The 25589-nt window shown below is 39.9% G+C and overlaps 1 protein-coding gene across 2 annotated transcripts in view; it reads right to left on the minus strand.

The window, feature by feature from the left end:
- Positions 1-25589, minus strand: part of lrfn1 (leucine rich repeat and fibronectin type III domain containing 1) — a 221258-nt gene that overhangs the window by 62331 nt on the left and 133338 nt on the right. For both annotated transcript variants that reach the window (XM_034702001.1, XM_034702002.1), the window contains one exon: positions 545-596. The gene's annotated coding sequence lies outside the window, so the exon portion shown is untranslated. The remainder of the gene's footprint in view (positions 1-544; positions 597-25589) is intronic.

Here is a 25589-nt window from a genome sequence, read left to right on the forward strand (position 1 = left end):
AAATCTGCAGGAGCAGAGGATGCTGGGTTTGCTGCAGGGTGGCGAGGCAGCGGCTCTGATAATGGAGCCGACTCCCATTGCGCAGGCTATGAGGCAAACAGCCGTGGCGCCAGCCCAACCCTGCCCATGTGTGAGGATGGCTAACAGTGTCAAAGGCTCTCTCCTTCTCTCCCTCTGTCTGTATTTGAACATGTGGTTTAATCTGCATGTGACAGAGGGGAGAGGAAAGAAAGAGATGCAGAGTTTTTCGCAGTCCTCCGGGTCTTAATTTGAGTAAAAATATGCAGGAGGAAAAAGGGATAAAAGTGGGTAAAACCTTGTGTTAAATGTAGTGAGAATGTGCATGCATGGCGAGTCAAACACACAGACTCTGAGGAATAAAAAATGACTGATCGATAGAGTCAGAGGACAGAAACATCATTTTCTCTTCCTTTCTTTCCCCTTGCCCCATCACTTTCGGCTCATGCTCACAGTCTGGATGGGTAATGTCTGGTAGTATATTATGTAAATGTGAAGAGGGTTTAATTTCAATTTGGGAACTCACCAGAATGTCGTGTCGTTTTGGAAGCTCCTCACAGGTTTCACTTCAAAGCAGTCTGCAGAGAGAAATAAACGGTCACACCTTAATGTGCAAGCACAAATAACATTGGGGGCCATACGGCACCAGTTGTAATAGTGTCACAATCATAAAAAGGTTCAATTTATAGTTCAATCTTTGATTCAGCCAAGACTCAATACAAATGATTTGATATTTCTGCAGCAGTGGAACAATCCCTTTACGCCCAAAGCCCCTGTGCTGGGGAAAATTTAAAACAGCGGAAATTCCAGCAGAATATTTTACATGCCTACTTCTTCATGGATGATTTCCTGCTTTGTACCCATCACTTTTATGTCTAATAACTTATCTACAATGTACAAGTTAACTGTTTTTTTTCATATCTGTTTTTCTAACAGCTATCAGATGCATTGACTGAACTGAATGGACACTGATTGCTGAATATAGAACATTTCTGAGCATTTTGGAACTCTTAATGCTATACCACAACTAATGGGCTGTTGTCATTGTGTTACATAAAGTCCTTACATAATCTATTATGTGTTTGTCACAATTCAAACTTTTCTGTGTTAACCTTAAAGTTTAATAAAGCCAATACATTATGTAAATGGCTAGAAAAGGTAGAAACAAATTCCAGGTAAAATACAATCTAATAACACAGCCATCTCCTATGTGCCATAAAGTTGAAGCTTATATGTGGGTGGTACACAGATATCCCACCACAGCTCATTACTTTTAATTAGCCCCACCTTTTTCAGTTCATTAGTGACAGCTGCACTGAATCTGTAGCTCCGTGTTACTGCCGATAAATATTAACTTTTACCGCCCTCAAAGTAAGAGGAAAAGATGGTTCTGTATGCTGGTGACTCAGTTTGGGGTGACTTTGTAATTTCAAACACATTGCTGCCTTACTGTATATGCATATGCAAACAAAACGTTTGGGTGATTGAGCTGTTATTTAAACCTATGGATAAAATCCCTTCATTAGATTCCCTGTTTTTCCTTTTTGATGAGTCATCGCTCATTCAAGGACATATTGTCCAGTTTAGACATTAATAGGAATATTTTTACTGCTCTAGAGAATCACGTCACATAGCAGCTTTTTAAACAATGTCAATTAGAACAAATATAGACATTGGAAGGCTTATTATTTGTAGCAGAGGCCCAATCAAGTAAAAGCTATTGCGCTAGATATCATTAGCCTTGCTAGCTAGCTACCTAAACTACGGTTAATTGGTGAGCTAGTTGAAAAAGTCAACTTCCAGCTAACTTTTTACTAGGATGAGAATTATTTCCAATAGAAACAACTGATTAAACAGCAACCGCACTTGGTAGATATTATTAGCTGTAGCTAGCAAGCCAATTAAGCTAAGGATTGCTCCTAAGTTTCATGCTAAGTACAAGAACCTTGGAAAGGGGTCTATACTATGATATTTTTCACTTTTTTTTTATATTTGAAGACAATTGGGTTAAAGCTTCATATCCTACAAAAAGAGTAATTTCCTCACAAGCAATATATCTAAGACAAGCTAACAAGCTAACAACAACAAAACGTTCTTTTGCTAATTGTGCAGTAGGGATAGTAAGTGTTAAAAATATCTACAAGAGTAAAAAAACTGTATGCCGTCAGACTGTTATTGACTCAACCCTTTAGCCTCTTAGCTTATTTTCATATTTTCTGATAGTGTGATTACTAAAGAAGCTTTAAGGCGGCTGACAAGTGTGTCTGCCAAATGTGACGCCATCTTGGTTAACTCTGGCTGGTGTTGCTCTGTATTATATTCTGTCCAGAACCTGTCTACTTTACATTGTCCACGGATACATACTGAGGAAGAGGAGTGTAGGTGCGCTACGCTATAATAGCTTTTTGTGCCCTCATTAGTCTCTGATCATTCTTTTAAAGAAAGCAGTGGTTTATACTGTTTTATTCTGATTTTAATGAAGAGCCTCCTTAATTGTAACAACAAGTGACCAGCAGAGGGGGGTGACAGGAGTCTTGCTGAATTGACCATGGGCAATTTTGGTGCACTCCCAAAAACTGACTGGGTCTCATATACTGATATGACTTATATTCAACATTGTAAAGCAGATAACAGTAGTAAGATTGATTACAATTGTAGTCATCTGGTTAGTTAGAAATATGATCACAGCTTGTGCTACAGCAGAAAAACACATAGTTCAAACTACTCCTCACACTTCAGCTTGTTGGATTGCTTTTCGTACATCCTCCAATCTGTAAATGCTTAGTATCACTCATACTGTAAAATGGGTTTTGGCAGATAGAAAAGTCAACAAGTTTATTCCAGTGACTGACTTCAGAAAATCATGCTGCACTTAGCTGCATTTATAGACTTCCCTCATCTTTATCTGGCTATTTTACCAGCCGACATCACATAAATACTATGCAGAAATATGAGCAGCGGAGCAGTAGCAAGTTTAAAGTGTCTCTGGTACAGTGGGTTTTGAGCACACCTCGATTTGAGCAGCATTGATTTTATATGTACAAAAGTAAACTCTGCAGGAGAAGGATGAACCAAAACGAGAAAGTTATAACCGACAGAAAGTCATTTAAAGTCATTTAAACTGCTGCAGCACTGTATCTATGTTAAAACAGCTAAGGGAGAAACAATTTCTGCTCTGGCTCCCCAATGCACAACTTAAAGGTGCACATGGAGCAATCACAGTTAATTGAAGCTTTTGTAGATGAAGAAAAAAAAACACCCCCACACCTTTTTTCCTCCTTTTCTCAGGAATAACAACAACAACAGAGGAATAGCTGCTACTCTCCTCTGTCAGATTTAATTGCCAAAGCAACAATCTTGATTAGGATCTCAACACTCCTTTTTATCGGCCCCCGCTGCAGAGACACAGGGTGTTTGTCCAAGCAAGACATATTTACCGACCTGAGCTCTCACTAGTACTGGGTGTAAACATGGTGGGCCTTTATAAAAGACCCTGACATTGTGAGCAACCTTCAAAGGTTGTTCTGCAGCCATCCATTACAACTGAATAAGACATGCCTCTTCGTCTTTTGTGTCAAGTTTGCACTTGCTCTGTCCTACTAGAGCTCTCTTTACATGTAGGTGATAGATTTTTAGCTCAGTCTAAAGCCTTTCCATTGTTATTTAATTGACATATCAGTTTTTACTTTTTATTACAACTTAAATCCTTCACTTTCAAAATGTCATTATGAAACGTGTGAAGGCCGGCTTTCCAACTGACCTAAGACAGTGAAGTGAGAAGTACAATTTCACGCATGCCGCACTCCACTGAAACGTCCATCTTATGTTCATGTTCCCTGAAGCATCAAACACTCAGGAATTGATTAAAACACACAGCGCATTCACATATACCGCTGCAAATATCACCACAGTTAAATTCATTCCACTATAGCGGTAATCTTACATATTGTGACTGCATGCTAACTGCCCCTTCATCTATTCATCAAACTCCCACACAGAAACATCAAACGCATACGCTGCCGCATGCACAGACACACACAGACTTCAATTCAGTGACACAGCAATTAGGCTTGTGAGAGGATTTTCTCCTCTACATTTGAGTTATTGTTGTTACTGTTCTAATTAAAACAACAGCAGTAGTGGGATGAGCAATTTGAAGAGGAAGAGAGGGAGAGGCTGCACACTTGACAACAAAAGCAGTTTTGCTTCAAAACATCCTTCAAAGATCAAATGTTATTAAGCGCACTCTCTGCTTCCAGTGATATCTTCATTGGTGCACTATTTAACACAGGACTCTCAGCTTGAGTGCATAACTAGCATAGTTAAAGAATATGACTGCAACTAATGATTGCTTTAATCATCATTTGACCTGCTTGTATATTTCATTGATGAATGCATTTGTTGTTTTACCTTTAAAATGTCCAATGATACCTGAAAACATACCCATAATTAAGCTGAAACTCTTGAGCTACCTCTGGAATTAATGTATGGTCAAGACAGTCTAAAGAAAATCTGTAGGACCACGTTCTGTCATCTGCATTGACTTTAATGCCATTCCACCCCCCTCCCAGCTCTCAGGCTGCCGAACACTGACAGCAGTAATTGACATACAGGCCTGTTCTTATAAACCTATAATAAGTGGTTATACAAAATAGAATCCTGACAGGGTGAGACGAGACTTCTCCGCATCACTGCTAACTACAAATTACCCTGCGTATTACCTCACGATCAACTACATATTCAAACAAGCTGGCGCTAAGTATTGATCGACAGATGATTTGATTGATTTTGAGACATTATTAATGTTCTATATGCAACTACACGGTCGGTAGTGCTTCTTTAATGGTATTCTTATCAGCCAACTAAAGGCTCGAATTGGTAACATTTTTATTCATATAAATAAATAAATAAATTGAGGTCAATATTAAAAACAACCTCCATATTGTTTAATGAGGCTGTTAAAAACAAACCTCTGCCATGAATCTTTTCTGTGGATTGATCTGATATGTGTGAGGTGTGTTATCAGGTTGTTCCTACAGTATCACCTTCGCTATTCAGAATTAATAACAGTTGTGAAGAGGTTTGACCAATCAGAATTAAGTATTTAACAGACCGGTAATGAGGAAGAAAGCTGGGCTATTAATATGAATCTAATTTTCAGTTGCTTCACCTCCTAATTCATTCTTACAACTTCAAAAGAATAAAATTAAAAGAATACAAGTGCAATAATTATAAAAGGTAAAAGCTGGTCGTGTCTTGTGCTTTCACTTTTCTAGAAATGATTTGGTACTTTGTTTTTGTTTGATTTTCTTACGGTGTGACTTGAACTTAGCATTTAAAAGGTTGCTGAACAGTATATGTTATGTAAGAGAGTAGGTATAATAAGCTTAAGAGTCAGCCTACGCCTTTTTCAGTTGGTTAATTATCATTCAATATGTTTATTTCCCTTTTCATGTAATCCCTCAATGTATTTTCTTGTAATTTATCATAACCTTTATGTGGTTTTTGGTGAGGATAAATGTTTAAAGCAGGCTGGCTTAAACCCTTCTAAGTAATAGAATACAGTAAATATAAGATATGATGACTTATATAACTGATGATGGATCACGTACTAGTACTGCAGCTGACAGGAAGGGTGGTTCTTTTTCTTCCAGAAAACAGTGTAGCACCACAGCCTCTCTTGTTTCTGTCCATCCTCAAGGACAAACATCTATTTGTTCAGTGTTAGTCCACCTCAGAGCTCTGGTACACATGCAGGGTGAGACAGGCGTCTGAGTAACTGTAAGCTGTATTGTGTCTCAACACAGTGGCTAAATGGACCTTTTATTCGCCATCTTTTCTCTGACTGCAGCGTTTTTTGCAGATGGGCATTCATAAGAAACTAAACAGGTCTCAAACTGAGTGCTGAAGCATGCTGCAGCCTGTATTCTGCAGTACCTGTTAGTCTTTGGTGTGTGACCAGCGATGTCCATGGAAACATTATCGCCTCTCAGTCGAGACACCCTGTAGAATTGTTAATGAAGAGTGAAAAGGAGACTGCTACAGGGGCCTCTCTGTAGCTGCGTCTAGATCATGTGTGAAAATGCTAGGCACACAGCACATTCATATTTCTCTGCTTGACTTGCCACAAGGCTAAAATAAACATTTTAAGGCCGGGACCCACACTGCTATTATAAAACCTCTATAAAAGCCAAATAAAGGATCACATATTTGATAGTGAACTGCACCAGTGGAATGAAATAGTAGCAAAGGGTGAGGACATGGAGTCAGGGTAAGGCCCAGTGGTCCATCTGCTGGTTAAATCCACTTCCCCTTAAGTGATCAGAGAGGATATAAACAAAAGTGACACATAGAGGAAGGAAAAGAAACACTAGCTTTTAGACACTGCATGCATAACTGGTGGCTTTTCAAGCACTTTGCAACTGTCATCAGATACAAAACAGCAGTGTTACAGAGCTGCCTCCACTGAGTGCCATTTAGCAGACAGCATATGCCTCTCTTAGATTGCCCACACAGTTGGCACACTGACCATTACCAGTACCTCCAGGGCGGCCAATGTGACCTCCAGAGATGAGAGAGAGCTCCAGGCAAAGGCAACAACCCCGGGTGAAGTAGAGGCCCGCACTGTGGGCCGTGCTGCAGAGAGCTGAGACACGCTGAGATAATGGCAGCTGCGGAGGTGCAAAATGACGAGGAAAAAAAATTGCGCTGATGTTTACTACAGCTGTTACCGTGACTCGGATGTTATGACCCCTTTGTTAGGAGGGAAATGTCGCCGTGGTGCAGACAGTGTCCGTGGCGACACTGAGCAATAATACAAGTTGCCTCAGAGCATCACGTCACATAATATACGCTCTAATAATTGCTTGGGTTATGCAGCTATTTTTAATAAAGAAAAACACGGAAACAATTGCAAGTTTGCGTTATTCTAAAACAAGTCCCTGAATATACAAGCCAGCCAACCAAGGGGAACATGGAGATTGAATAAAGTCCTTAGTCATCTCGGATGAATAATTATGCAATAAGCACGACACAAAGTTGTGCACCAGTGGCCACAGAGGTCAGGAGGGTTACCCAAGGGCCCCCAACATGCAGGCTGCGAGCATGCAAGGATCAGAGTTTCCCTTCGATTCTGATGAGTCAGGGAGTATCGTCTCTGTTGCTCATGATCTGATGCTCTGGTAGTAAGCTCTCTCTCCCCGCCCTCCCCTGTGAGCTGCAGCCTCTGATGATGTCCGTACAGCTATTTATACACTTAACCATGCTCAGCACATTTAGCCATAGCACATAAATAATCAGAAGGTATGAGAGACAGTGTGCACGCAGGGCTGCTTTGCTTTAACGCAGCAACTTCTGCCTCCCTACTTCAACACGGCCTCATGCAACGTTTTCAACATCGCAGTCCTTGTTGATGCTTGTCATGATTTATGAGCTCAATACATTATTAATGGGCTACTACTGAGTACATGCACTACCAAATTATTTGCATTTTCCACTTTGCTGGTTGCTAAATCTGAGCTTTACACATGAAAGTTACAACATTGGGCTTTTAATGTGTGAAAACCTGTTTATTATGAGAATATTCTGAACTAACAAGGTAAAACATGTATGCACACTACAGCAGCGGAGAAGGGAACAGTACATGTACCAAGAGTGGCCTCTTTTTGCCCAAGGAATTTATAGATCTGGAGCAAATATAAGGTATAAGTAGCAGGTGAGTTTAAGGATAAGTTTCTGTAATGGCAGATTATGTCAGCTCGCCTTTTGAAAGCAGCAGACTGTTTCCTAATGGGCTGACAGGAGAATCCAGTCTGGCTCCTCCTTTCAGTAAACTGTTCCTGTGCAGGAGGTGCCAAGGCCCTCAGCACAAATATACAGCAACCCAAATACGATTATACAGCACTCCAAATATTCTTCAGAGGGTACATCGTGTCCCTGTTTAAATTTAATTTGTGTTCGAGGAGACACTTAAATTCATCATTCTTCCCATGCAAATGTGCAGGTCGCTACCAAACACAGAAGCCTGGGCTGCAAGGTTATGAAGACAGGAACTCGCTGTCAATAAAATGTGGCTTATTTTCTGTCTGTTGCTGATGCAATAATCCATTTCATTGCAGCTTTTTCTCCTGCCATGGGGTCTTTAATGGAGCTCAGTACACTGAACTTAGAGTCTACGCACCGGCTTACAAACCAGTGGACCTATTCTCTGCATTCTTTTCAGATACATGACTAAAACTCTTCATAGGTAATATTTTTGTCAGATTTATGAGGCCTTCCTGTTCTGTTTTGCAAACCTCTATTATCCTGGATCATGCAAATGTGCCAATGTCATTTCCATTCCAAAGTTTTGCCCAAAAGGGATGAAGACATGCCCTAAAGCATCCCTAAAGCATTGAAATGGATACTTTCATACCTGCTCTTTATTCAATTTCTCTGCACAAAACCAACTTAGTGTTACTACAGGCGTTATTAGTCAAAGTCAGCAGGTTGATCAATGATTAATTTTGTGCAGTTTAAAAGGAACATGAGCCTTGGTGATAGGAAAAGTAAATGAATAAGGAATAGAGCCATGTCAGAGGATTATACAGACTCATAGGTCGATTGAGGGGTGAAATACCAACATTGTTGCGCTTCCAAACTGCACTTGGTCAAACAAACCAAACCGTCTGAACATCACGTAGTAATAATGACAGATCCTTTGTGGTGGTATTGTCCCAAACAAACACTGACGAAGAAGACGAAGAAAACTCATCTTTTGGCCAGAACAGAAAATGAATCTTTCTATCCCCTTTCGCCTGCTTCACCACATAAACAACGGAGCAAGACCAAATGTATGCAGTCTTTCGCTTTGGTGTCCATTTAATGTATGTGTTTCAAAAGAAGGCGCCCAGTATGAGCAGCAGACGAGGCAGCGAGCTGTCCAGCATGTTTTTCTTTACATTAGATGAATGAATCAGAACCGATGAAGAAGGCGAGCCCTGGTGAAAGCCAGAGACTACAAGGTGTTGCCCTGGTTACACAGAGCGAGGTATTGACATGGATTTAAAAGTATTAAATCGCATATAGTATGCCTGTAAATCATACGAAAGACAGAATTCATCATATTTCAAATCTGTGTTTTCTGGAGTCGCACTGTCTTATTCTTTTTTCTACTTATGATGCACTTAGCTTTACGGCTCTTCCCTCATTTGGTTAATAAGTTGGTTCACTTTGCCTTGAATACCTTAAATGAAACCACACCAGGGTTCGATTGGAAGCAAACCGAGACCCCCTTTTTCAAGTTGACCTTAGTTTGCATATACCATTCCCACTACAGTATGTTCCAGCCAGTGTTGTAGTACCTGAGTTCAAGACTCGGACTGGAGTCCAACTCAAGTCCTGATTGTCAGGACTTTTGACTAGACTAGGACTCGATTACAGAGGTGCCATGAATGGTGCATTTAACTTTCAAAGATTTAGCAGCAATCCAGGAATGTAAATATGTTCATTAAGTAAGAGAATCATCTAGGAGAAGATGGGGACAAACTCAAACTTTAAAAGACATCAGTCTAGGATACACTCAAAAATTTAGCAAAATGCTGAAGCTACTTGGACATTTGAAAAATTGTTGCTAGCAAACAGTAATGTTAGCCTCCAAAGTGACTCAACCACTGGCTCCAAGATGTTTGGTTGGTAAAAATTCTGATGTGTTTATATGAAGTGTGTTTTCTACACATCCAAAAGGTCCCACAGTCAGTCGAGGTCCATGTAGTGAAATAGCTTGCAGTGAAACGGCAGCCCTCTTTTTATATCTTTAGGTAATCTGGATTCGACTCAGACTCCACTCGGATTCCTCTCTGGTGACTCAGACTTGACATGGACTTCAATACTGGGGGCTCAGGACACGACTCAGACTCCAGGTTTGGTGACTCCACTACAACACTGGCTTCTGCAGAAGGTATTAAATCAACTGGGAGGAATACTCATTCATCTTGAATGAAGATGTGCAGGGCATTATGGAAAACCCCCACCATATATTGACTACAGACATCTGATGTAATGAAATTAAACTATAGATAAACTTGCTCATTAAATGACAGAGCAGGGGGGGGGAGTAGTTACAGATGTTCATGCCAGAATGGTTGGATCATCTGCTGGATCATCTGCAGTAACAGTCTTGGCCTGCATTTAGCATCTTCTTTATTGTGCATGCTTTGGACCAATGAGTCAAACCAGCTGTTTAGAAGAAACAATCGTTCCTTCCCCGAACTCGGCTTGTTCATGCGTGATCTGGGGCACAAAAAGGAACATGCACCAAAAGTTGGGCAACAATTGTGCAACATTCATTCACATCACTGTGAAAAAATAGAGCAGCATGTCTTTTGTTACTTACAAGGTTTCAGTACATAAAGAGGTAGAAAGAGAAGCCAAGGCTGTGGCTCCTCTGAGCAGATGTTCTTACTTGTTGCTATCAAGGAGACATGGTAAATAACTCATGGCACTCACTGCAAAGATCAAACTAGCTGTTTATCCTATGGTTTACCAGTTAAGTAAAGGACTTAACCAACATGTGATGAGAGAGATATATGCTCACAGAACTGGCAGGAAAGTGAAAAGATTAAATTTTAAGTAAACTGGAGAGATAGAGTTGAAGCATTTTGAGGATCATTTTAAACCACAAATGTGTCGTTGATGGGCCCGCAGCTTATTACAACCTATCCTATAATGTGAACGAAGAATCAGTGCTTCAATTTCCAACTTATCCAAAACACAGCAAGCTAATTCAAACAGCAAATTATAATCAAATCGCTGGAAGGGAACTTGAACAGCCTTCTCCTTATTAAATCATCAACACACACAAAGATGGTTCTGGCAACATGGTGAGATTTCAACTTTCATTCCTGGTACTGACCATTTGAAATGACAAAATGCAGCATATTACACAGCACCCACACAATGGCCAATCTCATTTTAATCTCAGCTCATGCAATTATTGAAATGTCTTTATAACTCTGCAAGAAAAATAAGTAATACAGTTGTAATTCGACTGCTTTCAACTAGGCATGAGCCGGTTCCAAGTTTCAAGGTATCCAGAAACTGTGAAGTGATACGTTTGTTAGCCCACTAGCTGCAGTTAGCTGTTTAACCTTTCTTAGAGCTGTTTCCAAGAAGAAAAGAGCGTAACAAGCAGTGTGTGAGTGCACAGTGTGAAACCGCTGCACAAAGTGACGTTTTCAGGGCACTCATACTGTTTATTTAGTGTATTATTGGCTCCTCTGGTTGCCAGCCTGTATGGTTTGCCAAGGTGCTATAGTGTTGCTGCTCCAGCCAACCAATCATAAACTCGATGGGACAGGACTGGTGACCAAGGTCTTTGTGCATCATCATTGAATTAACTGAATCAATATAGCATTAATTGATGTTTCTTGTACGCATTTTTTAAAACCAATGAATCAATTATTTATTCTATTATTTAACTTCATAATGTTTCCAAATGTTCTATATGTTGTTTGAAAATAAAATAGATTGCGTCTAATGAAGGAAAAGAGTCTCCGACATTTTGTAACACACATAGCTGTAAACACAACACTAGTACTGTTATACTGGGACATTTTTGTCTAAGGTTATCATACTCTCAGAATCTCAAAACACACAACCCTTCTTATCAGGGTATTTTCCTGGTATTCAGCCCCTGTTTACTTGTAAGCTTCTGTAAAATGCAAGTATACACAATTGATGGATCAATGAATATATGGAACATGATTCAGCAGCGAGACGTTTCATGTTTTCCCGTCTTAAAATCCTCAACTGATCGATGAAATCTTTAAAAATGTCCAGATTCCACAGCAGACTGTTGAGTCCACTGTAATATGAGACTTGATGAAACTTTAATGAGCTCCTTGAAGAAGAAACTCAGCTTCTGCTGCATAGAAAATATCGATAGGATATAATAAGAACACCCTGAAATACATTGCATTGGATGCATAAAGCCATTTCCAAGATGTTCATGGGTGGATTTTGGAATGCTTTGCAGCGTGATGAAGAAGCATTTAGCAGCATCTGAATGTGAAACGTCAACATTTTGCCTCAAAGCGTTTGTTTTCGGAGCTCTCTCAGACAGTCATGGTCAGCTGGACTCGGACAGCCTTGCTTAGTCACGCTGAGAGAACAGTGCTTCCACAAAACACCAGAAAAGCTCTGTTATGATCCTCCGTTACAGCCTCATTCGGGCACCAAGTGTGCAGAGAGCCATTGTTTGTTTAGCCCCTGAGATGTGCTCGAGTGTTAGCTTTGTGTGTCCAATTATTTACTCCAATATCTGCAGGCCTCATAAATGCCACAACACGGGGGTACAAAGAATAAAACTCAGCCTGGAATCCTCTTGATGACTTTTTATTAGACAGGACAGCATTTCAGCAATGGTCTAAATATGTTTTGTCATCATATTGTCAGAGGATCCACAGCAACATTTATATCACTGCTGTGGCTAATAATAGCAACCTGCCAGCTCCCAATGCAAACACTGTGATCAGAAACAACAGCGAGGCTGCAAAACCGATGCATGCAATCCGTTCATGTCGGCGTATTGACATCCTGCTGATATTGGAAGGGATTATGTGACTTAAGTCTGCATGTTTTGCATGCCTGAAGAAGTGTTCTACTTGGATGCAAGCTGATCTCACCGTGCCAGTCAGCCGCGTCTGAATACTGACTTCCTCCTTCACAGATAATCCTGTGAAACAGACAACTCTTTAATGCTTAACATCCTTAACATAGCTCTCTCTATTCCATGAATCAGAATTAGCCACCATGGACGCCAGAACCATTTTGTTCCACGCCATAGACCGCTTCCATATGTCCCCGACTCTGTTAAAACACGAGTCAGGTTCAAAGTGATTGGGATAAAAGGGCATCACTGATAACACATATAATGAGCAGACACAAAGGCTGTGCTTGTTAATAGCATCTTCAGTTGTGTCCTCTTTATGGCATTGGATGTGTTATTCAATCTGATTTATTTATCATCACTCTTATGATGGTTCTATACAAATGCAGCACAGGCCTCTCTGCAGAAAAGCAGCAGATTTCCATTAAGATAAATTTGGAAATGCTTCGATAGAAATGCCACAAAGACTGTTTACTGTGGGCCTTCATGAAAAGACAATAACTGATTTGTTTATGTTTCCTATGTGTATTAACAGACCTTCTGCAGAGCATTAATGCATAGTTTTCTTTCTCTGAGGGGTCAATAAAGAGCTGAACCCTTTAAATTGCTCCCTGTTATGTAATAATATTGTGAGGGTAAAAAAAAGAAGCCCACATGTCCTACTTTTTATTTTCCACAATAAAATATAAAGCTGGGCTCAATTCGGAACATCTGTGCCTGCTAAAAATTAAAGACAGCTGGAGAAAAAGGAGAAAAAAATGTGAGCATGTGTCTGCATGGGTAAATGACATTACTGGCCAAATGTTCTCTCAGCATCGTCCACCAGATCCTCAGGAGGGGCAGAGAAGAAAGGCAGCAAGGGCCACTATGAAATAAGGCCCCCAGTCAAACAGATTGTTTGCCAAGAAATTGCTAAGAAATGTCAATCAAGTCGTCTTGCCCTGGAGGGCAGGTGGAGTCAGCTCGCCTGCACAGAGAGCCTTTTATAAAATAAAGAGGGAGTGGAAAATAAATACAGTATATTGGTGCTGCTCTCTAACTCATCGCCCTTTGTAAAGTGGTAAATAATGGCGCTGTTAATGGAGGATGAATCATTTGCTGATTATTGAGTGGAACTTTTAGGATGTCAGGTTGTCACAGAGCTGCAGGATATCTGGACCACAATAAGTTTATTAAGTATCATTGACAATGAAACAACAGATTAACTGGATTGTTTATAGATAGTTTACAAAAAACATTCATAAACAACTAAGAGGGGGATAATGTGTGTCGTTATAGTGGACTGGAACCCGAGAGGGTGAACTTCCTGTCAGAGCCTATGACATTCTCTTTTCCATGTATCTGACATTAAATCATGAAGTAAGCTGTACCCTGCTCTGTTAAGTGTTTACTTGATCTTATCTTATATTTCTCTGCTGTTGCCTTCAGTCACTATCTAATACCGCTCTTCCTTTTATCTCCACTGTTTTTGTCTCTTTTCTTTTTTCCCTCTGTAAACATGCCAATGTCATATTTAGCGATTGATTTACCTCAACAGTCCTGTAATTAGAGTACTTGTATGTAACTTTTGAGTGATGACTGACTGTTAATTGATTTAGCCTCTAATCAAAACCTTATGGAGCCTTTAAAGGTTCTTTATCTGAATTTGGTGCCAGTTTTCTGAAGATAATTTCAATATAATATTTTCTTACCTTCAGCACCAATTAGATAAGCTAGCTAGCTGATTCAAGAGCAAAGAAACAAATAAGAAGAGCGTTTAAAGGGAATGAAATATATAAATACTATGTTACAGAGACAGGATGAAAAATGCATTGCAACTTCAAATGAACAATCAAGAGTTGAAATGTCTGCTTATTAATTTTCTTGATGAGAAAATTAATATAAGTGTCAAGCCTTTCTTCTTCACACTAAGCTGCAAACAGCAGGCAGCTAGCTTAGCTTAAGTGAGACAAGAACCAAGGGGACTTAACTCCCACGGCTCTAAAATGCAGCCGTTTGTGACTTTATGCTAAGCTACACTAATTGTCTCCTTGCTGTAGTTCTACAATGAAGGGACAGAATTTAAAATGGTAGCTTATTTCTTATCTACACCAGAAGGAAAAAGCTATTCATCTTAAATAAGTTTCCACCTGGATTCCCTTGATACAGTTTTGAAGCTAAAAAAAGCTTTCAAGCTTGTTTCGTAACAACTTTGCTTCTTTGGATCCAACACTTTAAATGGTTGGTCGACACATGAAAGAACGGGAGAACTTCACTTAAATGTGAACACACATTATTAAATTGTACAGATTAGTTTGATTTATTCATAAAATCAGTATAATGTTATCTACCTTATGTTTTCCATAAAGTTATCATTACTATAACTGTAAATGTGAATCTCAGAGCTTTTTTACACCAGCTGCTACAATTAACCTCATCAGTCCTCCTTATGTTAGTTGGTGATGCTAATATTAGACTGATCAGTCCATTACCACACTTTGCTGTTCCTGTTAATAGAAAACTTTACCATTATCACTGACACTGTGCGGCCACAAATCTGTTTTTGCTGTTGCTGTTGTTTCTCTGTTTGTTTGTCTCTTTCTCTCTGCAAGCCCATCACATGCTGGCTTTACACCAAATTACATTTCAAAGCCATTTTCAAAGTCACAGATACATTTCCAAAAGTCAGAATAAAATCACAAGTGTTGGTAAAGATGCGGTGCACTCCCCTGATCATGGTCATTGGGTGTCATTTAACTCAATCTAGACTTTATAATGCAGTCTTTTTCTTGCCTTGGCTTTATAATTAAAAAAATCATGCTTAATGTTATTGCAGGTCTTTAGTGTGGTCATATGCAAATTGTGTTCAATGATGTGAACACTATCAACAACCATTAGGTGCACTCTCCCCAACAGCAAACAGGAAGCTGCAAAATAGCAAAACAATCATGACGGGGAGGCGAAAGAACATACTTTTCTCTTGGACTGTGGAAAAAGAGGTTGAGTTGTAGAGAGAGAGAGAGCAAGAATACCTCTTTGACATGTCCTCCCATTTGTACCACAACAGAGTGGAGGAGGAAAAATAGTGGACCAAAATTGCAGTAGCCCTTGAAATCCCTGGTGATATAGCTACCTAGCTAACCAGCTATCCACTGTCCCATATGGGGCTATGAATCCAGCTGCAGTCTTGCAATTCGATCCCAGTCTTTGCAAAATCTTTGGTCCGTGAAAAAAAAACCCATGACTTGTCTTTAGATGTGAGACGGTGTCACAGTCAAGTATTTTTCAAAGTCCTCTAGTGTATGGTTGCAGCAGATGTCTGTTCAACATGAGTCTGCTGAAGATCTCTGCTTGTTAAAAGAAACGTCTCCTTGCTACTGGTGCATTCTTAATACTGCCAAGGTGCTTCGCTGATGGTGGATTAATGTTTTGATTTTGCAAATACCACAACAAAGAGTATGGTCTTAAAATGCATTGATAATATAGTATTAATGGTCAGCCATAACATACTGTTCATATGCACTTCCCTTTGAAGCTCTTGTGCAATTTCCAGATTTTTTTACTGAGTAGCAATGAAGGAAAATACTGATGCACACTTGTAATGGATTATCTCTTAGTGTAGCTACACTGTTAATGCTGGTTCCTGCACTGCTTCATTATTTGTATACAAATGTAATATTAGCATAAGGAAAAGGTGACTGGAATCAAATGTAAAACACAGTATGAATGGATTCATCTGTCAAATCAAGAGCAGTACAACATAAAAGTTCATTAATCCAATAGCCAGATATGTTAACTGTAAAGCAATGCTGCAGAGTTTGAATCCATATGCTAATGGGTGAATGAATTTCAAATGAAGTGATAAACACAAATGTTAAGTCATTGCTGCTTCTAAGAAATAAAAACATCTTTAAGGCTGATAAAAATCCTTCAGGCGCATTCACATAAACGAGGTCAAAAGTGGTTTGTAACGGTTCATTGAATTCCCACATTAATCAGCACAACATATGCTTTTGTGCACATTCTTGTTGCATAAATCCAAACTAGATGGCCTTGTATCATGCAGCCTTTGACCACCGAGAACAAAAAAAACATTATTGTTGACTGTTAACGACTCTGGGAGCAATGAGAGCCGGAGAGATGAAACAGCTCTCTAATGTCTTGTTGCACCACGAGAATGAGGCAGAGAGGAGTGAAAGGGCTTTTGTTCCGCCAAGGTTAATTGTTCCATGTTGATTTTATTACAGAGCGGAAAAAGAGCCTGATAATAGGCTTTCTTAATAGCCGTGTTTCTAAAGTTATTGGTGGGTTTGGGTACTCTGAACGTATTTTGTTTTAAGTGTAGGAGCGGAGGAAACCTATTTGAGCTTTATTGCTGAAATAGGTAATAGCTGGATGCGACAGTATTGGTTGGAGAAAGTGGTTAAGGCGGTGTTAGGCTGCAGTGAATTTGACAGTGATGATTATTCATGACAGCACCTGCTACATATTCTAACAGACACATTAATTAACACGTTTGGTCTTTTTTATGTTCCTGAAGGCATCTTGACCGTGGCCGACAGCAAACAAGAGAAGCAGCCACTGAGCTATTTATCACTAATTTGTCATCTCTTACATTTCTGCTGCAGAGAAGAATCTAATTATGTAATCCAAGCCATGTTTTATCCCTTATGGGAATAACCAGAGGAATAAGATTCACCCCGCAGAGTTTAAAGCAAGATCTCAGATTGGTGTCACTCGAGTTAATCCCATTATGGGGCAAAAAGGAGCCAGGGTGAAAGAACGGATATGTATACAGGGAAAATGGGATCAGCACAGAGATTGAGCCAAGCAAGCTATGTAAGGGCGAAGTCATGGTTTTATGGATTAAACCCAGTCGAGCCGTGATGATTAACTTGACCCTTTTGTTGGAGAGTCGCCCCCTTTATACCTCAAAGCTTTTTGAAATATGTGTCTGTTCTTGATCCGGATCATGGGAGAGTTTGTATCCAAAGCGTCCCTCTGATCGTGGCCACCAGACTCAGCCCCCTCGGACACCCCACAGATCCATCTGCGAGAGGCAGATGACGGGGGAGTTTGACTCGTACAAACACACCACCACCACGCCGTGACTCACAGATGGGCGCCAGCTCAGGCAGGATTTGTCACCGTAATGGGAACGGCGTCTGGAAATGTGTACTGTATGTGTGCGCATGTGCCCATGTGTCGTTGTGAGGGAGTCTGCAAGCACGTAAATATATGTGTGGTGAGACTGTGGTGTCAAAAAAGAGGGTGGGCAGAGGAGAGGGCGCTTTGACAAGTGTGTGATGCATGCTTCTGTGACGGCAGCAGCGATCAGAGAGCAGTGGGCTGTCAGAGACTGCTAACCCAGACAGGAGGAGTTTTACCACGAGCCATGTCACAAGGCCTAATCCAAGTGCAGGAAAGATCTGCATGCATGGCCTTTTACATGTACAATGGAGGCTTTTTGAAAATTTAAAAGCACATTTAAGATCTTTTTCAATTTAACACTGCAGGTTTAGAGCTCAAATGGTGTTCAGACACCACAGGTTGAGAGGAATGTGCATAATTAATCCACAGGTTATTCACAGCAAACCTTTTCCTGCAGGGTTAAAGCAGATCTTCCTTACAACTGTCCTCTACCGATATGATGTTAAGTTAGTGATCTCCACAGTAGCTGCTACGTACTCTGGCTCTCACTTACAGCCCAAATATGACAAACAAGTAAATCAATGTGCAGCTTGCACTCCCGATCAACTTCAAGAGCAGGCAGCCGAGTGATTACAGCTTATTTTCACTTTCGATTTAGCATTTAGGAGGTAAAAAACAGCAATTGTGAAACAGATTTTGGATGAGATGAGCAGTAGTGGTCACAATTACCATCTTGCCGTGACCAGTGATGATAATTAGTGAGGGAGACAGAGTTGTTGTGGGTGCCTGTGAAATAGGTTTTCGGTGTAGTTCCATGAAAACAAGTCAACTGTAAACACTAAAATAAAGACTTTTAATTTGCAGCCCTATATTACAGCCTGTATCATTTCCTTTATGAGTGAATAAAAAGCATCTTACAATTATTGGCTGGGCTGTACACTCTCAATTATTGGTTGTGTGCTCTTATCCTGACTACACTAAATTCTATCCACATATATGTTGAGCTGGGCGGAGAGGGAAGTCTCTACCATTTTACAATTTTTTTGTGGATTATATTCATGACAGATGTGAAACAAGCTTTAGAGTTTATAACAAGATTACTTTCTGGAGGAAGCTAGCAAAAAGCAGCTCATTGAAACAGAAAAAAATTGGGTCTAGCGACAGACAATCTAGACTGATTTCACCCTAGATTAACAAAGTGATGTCAAAGCAACATAAACAGGCCTTATGAACAGATATATCATATGTCGGTTATAGAGAAGTGGAATTGTCATGTTAACTGACCATTTTGCTTCTGCTTGTTGATACAGTGGACCAGAAGGTGAGGTAAAACCCTTAGTTTCCGTTTGCATCAAAACAATGTGGCTAACAATGTGGTTAGCATGCTAATTCGGTAGGCTACACGGCTATCTACAGACTGGATCCTGTCCAGCAGTCCTTCGTGTTGAGGTCTTGTCCCAACCTGTCAGGATTCTATTTCCCATAACCCCCCGCTCACCATACATTATCCCAAAGCGGCAACCAGGGATCCCACTCTTTTCCAGAGACCATTTTCCAGGACATTTCAAGGACATTTTCAGTGTAGTTCCTAATTTAGTTCCTAAATAGCCTAATATGTTCCTCTCAGTGGAAGTCTACATTGAAGACGTGCAGTCAAGGGCTATCTATGAAATCATCTCTTACATGCTTAAAAATTATGGCAAATTGATTATAGAATAATGCAATGCAGATGTACAGCACTATACTAGTGCAAACAAGTAACACTGGTGGGCAACTCTCATCTCAGCTTTCTCTTTTCTCAAAGAAAAAAACAAAAGAGCCAGCAAAGGAATCTGGAAACTGCCTCACTGAAATGAATAAATAATAATAATAATCAGAGGATTAGTGCATGAATTGACCGCAATAGATCTGAATGACAAAAATGGCCACAAATGTTTCATTGGGATGTGTTTTTTTAACCTTGTCAGGTCGCACGCAGTCATGTTGGAATAATTTTCCAGGACAATCCATGATTTTCCAGGACATTTTACTTTTTCTCCCATTTTCCAGGTGTTTTTCAGTACTGGAACACTGGTCAATTGTTTTCCAGGATTCCCAGGGGCGTGGGAACCCTGGGCAACCTCCGGTCTAAAAATATGAGTCCAATGCGGAAATGTTAAAAACTGCAGTTCATCGAGGATCCGCTTGAGACTGGCTCCGGAAGTACCGGCAACCACATACACGCCAATTCAAGAAAGAAGATCTTCACATCAGAAATAAACATGTTTAAAGCCTGGTACAAAAGACGAGCGTAGTGTGGATAGCTCATTTTTTGATTGGCACACACTTTAAAGGGGGGTGATTTTTTTTCTAACGCGGCAATTTCAAAGATATTGAGAAAAGATTGGCCTCAAAACAGTGCTTCAGAAACAGATTGGTGACATCACGGTTACTAAGTCCATATTTTATACAGTCAATGATTTAACATTAGCTCAAGTTTTAACTTTGCATTTTATGAGTGACTTTGTTCAGGTCAGTGTTTTCAGTTGTGTCGCTCTCTATGAAGGAGAAAAAGCAAGCTCTGCTCTACATTGACTTACTCCTCCAGAGACTCCATGCACTTATATAGTCCAGTGAAAGAACGCTTCACTGCTTTCAGTCGCCTCAAACAGTCTGCTCACCGCTCAGGGGAATAGTCAGGTAGGACCTTCATATTATCAAGTTTACCACTACAAACAGCTGAATGCTGAGCCCACCATCACGCTCTGCAGAGGAGGTTTTGCAGCTCTAATATTGCATCATAATTCAGACAAGCACATGCAATATAAGAATCCCAGGTGACAGAGAATTCATCTGTGGGTTGAATTTAGTCAGCTTTCTGCACTTTATTTGAGTTGTGAGGAAGATTCTTTTAGATTTAAAGAATTCTTAAAACTGAAGCACCCCATTAGAACCACTCCTGTGACTTAAAAACATATGAAAGTGTTACTTTTCATAAATTATATGAAGTTATAACTCGGAAAAAAACAACAAACTGGAATATTTTGAAAGCATTATGGGTATAATATGTTGCTCATAAAGTTTATTCTCAAGTCTCAAAATGCATTTCCCATGCAAAGAAACTGTGACTGACACAAATTAAACAACAAAATGATATTCAACAGATGGCATGCTGGTCTTAAGAAAGAGCAGGGTGTCTGCAAATGAGTTTTAAGGAAGGAAAATTAATTTAATGAAATTCAACAATAAAGGGGAAAATGGTCGGCAGTAGTGTTGAGTAAATGTGATGTATGGTAAATGGACTAAAACATGCAGAAAAGGCAATCTGCTCTTATTAAATGCTCAATTAGTGGATTGCAGTTACAGTATGTGCAAACCAGTCAGTGATGCCTGAACAGGCCTTTAGCTGCATCATGAGATTTAAAATAATTAACAGAGACAGAGAACTGCTGCGCCCCCAAGCTTACACTCTTCTGTCAACGTGAACATGTGGAGCACAACAAGGACCTGATGTACTTGATATACTAACAGGGCTAAACAATATGAGGAAGTATATGAAGATGGTTTAGACAGGCTTTCTGATGAGGATGTATTTTATTCTTTGTTGAAATGTAGATATGTGCAGCTATGGCTCAGTGGAAGAGTTGGTCCTCTTTCTATCTGAAGGTTGATCCCAGCCAGGTCCTGCTGTCCATGTGATCAAGTATCCTTGGGGAAAACAGTTAACCTCTAACCGCCTTGGGCCATTGTACTAGCAGTGTGTGAATAGGATTAGTTATTGATGGGCGCTTTACATAACAGCCTCTGCCATCAGTGTATGAATGTGGTGTGAATGAGTGAATGTGACATGTAATGGAAAATTGGTCATAAGACTACTGTTCATAGTTTTGATAATGTTTCAACACATTATGAGCTCTGTATTGAACTCTTAAAGCTGAATGGCGTTTATAGCTGGGCATATTTACAAAAAGCACAATGGGCCTTTTCTGAATGAAGCTCCTTCAATAAAATAATACAATAAGAATAAACAAATACTATTACCTTATTCTGTGGGAGAATAATACAATGTGACAGGCTTTAAAGAACACCAGTAAGGTAAGCTTATGTAACCATTGTTTTCTAAACCCAGATATGAAAGTTGTAAAGGTCATATTATACAGAACAGGAAGAGGAGCCTAATTAATTAAAGTTCAGATTATAATACATCATAATACTGTACTTAACATGTTCTCTGTGAAAAGAGGTAATGAGGACTTTAATTCTCAGTGTACATGTTGGAACATCTGCTCTCCTTGTTACAGTAAATGGATGGAGGTGAACACACAAACTGCTTTATGTGCCCACTGACAACATAGACAAGGGTCATGATGACTGCTGCACGACTCATTCAAGAACTTTCTTTTCACATTTGGGTAATTCTTCTTCACTGTGAAACTTGGTTTTCAAATCCACAGAGCTACTGTCAATCCAGGAAACCCACTCATATCTCATAACTCATATCTCTGTGAAGACGCAACGACAAACTACAAAGAGACTTTTCAAGTCTGGAGAGAGTTTTTCATATTCAAAAGATCTTTGGTGAGGCTGAGGAGGAATTCAATTAAAGCTACGAGGAATGTTTTTCATCTGAAAACAGAAAATCCAGCCAGGAATTCAAGAATGTTGTTTTGATATTGAGAATCTTTGCAAGGTTTTTTTTTCTTTTTGTTCTCAACAAACACATAGTCCATGCCTGGAGTACAGAAAGGATCAACTTAAAAAAAAAAAAAGTCAGGACGTGTTGCAATATAACAAAAGCCATAACTGTAATTGAATTTTTCATGTCAGATCAATGACAATCACATCAACAAGTGAGGCCGGTAAAAGTCGAAACTAATTCAAACACTGCCACTGTCAATGCAAACCAATATGTTTCATCTTCAGATAAAAGCATGAAGCTGTCTGTACTTATAATGTCGTAGTCTGAATCCAGTACCAGTGGAATGGATTACTGACGCGAGTGACAAAGACTGATTCTTACAAATGATTCGCAAACATTTCTGAAGGACGACTGAGGGCTTTAATGCACAAATGTACTCAATGCAAAGTGGATTTTATACATGTATATTAAGTGTTTGATTTTGTAATAACTTATTTGCATTGGCTGACTCATTTGTAATTTCAGACCTGGATGGATTTTCATTTTTTTATTTTTTTTTACCGAATCACACAAGAAGGTTCCTGATTTGAATCCCCGGTCATGCAAGTGCCTTTCTGTGCAGAGATTGCATGTTCTCCCCGTGCATGTGTGGGTTCTCTCCAGGTGCTCCAGCTTCCTCCAACAGTCCAAAAACATGCTTACCTGGTTTACTGGCCACTCTAAACTGCCTGTGTGCATGAATGGTTGTCTGTCTCTACATGTTGTTTGTCCCTGTAATGGGCTGGCGACCTGCCTTGCGCCTGATGACAGCCGGGATAGGCTCCAGCACCCCACGACCCCACATGGGATAAACGGTAAAGATAATGGATGGATGGACGATTACATTCCTCCGCCCTATTAGTGCTCTGGTTAACAATGCGTATCATGGCCCAGTTACAATATTACAAAGTATCATGCTACTGTAACCAAACCAATCTATTGCAACATCTTTATCCTACTCAAGGTTAATTCAAGGTTAACTGTCATTAAGAACAAAACACTGCATGCATAACACCTGAGTTAAAAACACCTAACTTTTCTGATGCATTCAGAACAGAAGGATCTGCATTCGAAATTTAAAAGCATGTCTGGAACTCCAGACATCAAGGCTACTGTCTGAGCCATCTCAGCAAAGTCCTTTTCATTTGCCTTTATCTGAAATTCAATAAAGCTTTGCATGTAAACTCTTGATGGAATATAAATGCATCCTTTTTGAAAAGTTACAGCTGCACAAACTCAAATTAAAAAACTCACTAATACTCAAAGGAAGTGACATTTACTTACGTCCTTTTTGCACAGTAGTGTTGTAACAGCACATATATGTATGTCACATAGAACTGCACAAAATATCACAAAACAAAGGACTTACATGGGCGTTAAATTACTCCGAAGAGCCTGATGAACTCTCCTGCGAAGACTTGACATCTTGTTACTTAAGATAAGGTTATATATTTCAAGTCTTGGGTGTCTCCAGGAACAAAACTTTCCCAGAAATGAGCCTCTCTGCTGAAGAACAAAGCGTTACTGCACCCGAGAAGAAGGAAGGGAGAGTAAACAGATGGTCTTAGTCATGTATGATTGTGAGTGCTTACTGAAACAAGGATGAGGTGACTTCATCACAAAAGCTGGCTGTGAGAATGCGCATCATCTGCTGGCTGATGAAAATATCTGTAAGAGTTTGTTTTTATTGGTGACTATAATAGGTTTATGTACAGATGTGCTGAAGAAATAAAAAGGACTGAACAAAACAGTCTCAGTGGAATCACCCACTGGTTTCTGAAGGGGTGTTATGAAGCCTAAAAATGGGAGGTGCCATATTGGGAATGCAGACTCAAACTAACTGGCTAACTCGGCCTGACAGTCAAAGCGGCCACCCCTCTAATTATGCCCAATGATGCATAACACTCAGCCTAAATATGAACAAAATGAACCACTTCTTTGAAAAAACTCACACCCTAAAGTTTTCATATAGACTCTAATAAAAGTTTCATTGACTTTTGCAACGTGCTTCATGTGGACACATGAGGAACTGCAGTTTTTATTCTCTTTCGGCTTCATTTGTTTAACACCTGAGGTTGCTGCTTTGGTTGAACTGACAGGTAATTTGTTCTACAGACGTCTTTAAGCCCCTGTTGAACACTCACAAACACACACACACACTGATGTCTGTGCTACGCTGATTGAAGCCGATGTTATTGTTCACTCCAATGCCAATTTCCTGCTAATCAAAACTTAAAATAAAGACATTTTCCATGTTTGCTTAATTCCCTCAGTGTGCTTGACTGACACTTCCAGCTCACCTCCGCCTACTCAAGCAAAAAAAAAAAAAGAAGAGACCTAACACTCTTCTAAGTTCAATTTATAAATGATGATGGCAGCTTGTTGAGAACATCACTGATGTTACTTCCATCTATCTCTGGAGTGTCTTAGTCACAAAATTCTCCCTGAAATTTAAAAACCTTTTCACTCTAAACCACCGTGTGTGGATTCTGAGGGAGAGAGTTGGACGATGAAGCAAAGGGAAAGAAAGTCTGCGAATGAAGCAAAGCTCTGAAACCATACTGCAGCCTGACCTGTGAGATGACCTGAACAGCATACTGAGTGAATTTACTTGTTTTATTTACTCCATAGCTTGGCTGCTGCTGCTGCTGCTGCTTCTTTTGCTGCACTACGTTTCCATGCCTGATAAATGGCTGTGTAGTTTGAATGGACTCAATACTTAATAAATCTTAACCATTCCCTTGAAATCTGAGTGCTTCCACCAGACCGTGAACATCTTTTTGCTCAGTGCCCTCCAAACTTGGGGGGAGAACGGCCAGCTTTGAGTATATTGTGTGTTTTGTGTGATGATTTTAATGCATCACCTGAGGGCACACATCCCCACCTACAACAATATTGCACCTACACAGCACAAGAAGGATGCCTGAGTCTCTCCTCACAGCTTCTGTGTGAAATGTAGCTTAAAATATGAGAAATCCTCGCTCTTATTCAAATCAATTAAACCACTTAAGAAAGCTTGGGCGGTTAACTTTTCATGAAGCCTCATTAAGTTTAGGAAAGTGTCAGTCCTTATATGAGCACATAGGGTTGATCAAAAGTTGCATATAGATGCTTGGATATTCTGCAGTTAGGATCCCC

Source organism: Notolabrus celidotus, chromosome 14 (assembly GCF_009762535.1).
Source record: "Notolabrus celidotus isolate fNotCel1 chromosome 14, fNotCel1.pri, whole genome shotgun sequence".
In the NCBI taxonomy this organism is placed as follows: Eukaryota; Metazoa; Chordata; class Actinopteri; order Labriformes; family Labridae; genus Notolabrus; species Notolabrus celidotus.